The sequence below is a fragment of the Arachis ipaensis genome, chromosome B7 (genome assembly GCF_059453495.1).
Source record: "Arachis ipaensis isolate K30076 ecotype BB chromosome B7, ASM5945349v1, whole genome shotgun sequence".
Classification (NCBI taxonomy): Eukaryota; Viridiplantae; Streptophyta; class Magnoliopsida; order Fabales; family Fabaceae; genus Arachis; species Arachis ipaensis.
The window spans coordinates 140,615,480-140,616,433 of record NC_142442.1 but is presented as its reverse complement, the minus strand read 5'-3'; positions in this window follow the sequence as shown (position 1 = coordinate 140,616,433).

Sequence of the window (954 nt, the reverse complement as noted above, 5' to 3'; positions counted from 1 at the left end):
CAATTCCAATACAAGTAAAAAACGAAGCTGGAACATCTAAGGATAGTCAATCTCAATTTAAATGGGAAACAGGTTTTGATAATTATGCTTTTAAAAAAGGGTTTATAAACAAAGATTCAAAATATACAAAAATACCATCAAAATACGTTCCTAAAACCCAGGAAATGGAAGGAGAAAGAATGCTCGATTTAGACTGTAAAAAGAATGAAAAAGAAATTTTCGAAAATTAGTTGAACTCCTTCTTATTAGAAGCCTTTACTAATCCAAAACTTAGTGAATTATCTGGAAGAGATATTTGGAATTATATAGGGTTTCATACTAAAGGAACTATAAGAGATTATATGACATCAATAGAAAACCAAATAATAGAAGAATTAGCAACAAAAACAACAGCTTATGATAAGATATTACATATAATGATGATTCTATATAAAGAATTTTTTGGAAAAAATATTATAGATCATAGACAAGAAGTCTATAATAAAGAATATCAAGAAGCAAAAAACCATTTAGCTAATATTCAGATATATGATTTATGTAATGTGGAGTCTTATATATGTGAATATAGAATACATTATTACAAATTAAAAGAAGAAGATAAAAATCATTATCTTAGTATGTATATAACAAAACTTCCATATCCTGCTAATGAATTTATAATGGGAAGATTTATAAGAGAAATAAATAGGGGGACAATTGAAAATAATTTTGGTGGAGCAACCTCTGCAATAAGAGAGGAAATAAAAGAACGTTGTATGCAAGAAGCGACTCAAAAAAGATTTGCAAATATAATTAGAATTTGCTGTCAGGATAATGAAGAGATACCCCAAAAATATGGTCTTAATAAAAATTTTCAGAGAAAAAGAAAATATCAATTTAGAAAAAGAAAATACTATCCAAACTGGAGAAAAAAGAGGTATTTTAGAAAAAGAAATAACAATAAAAACAAAAAAC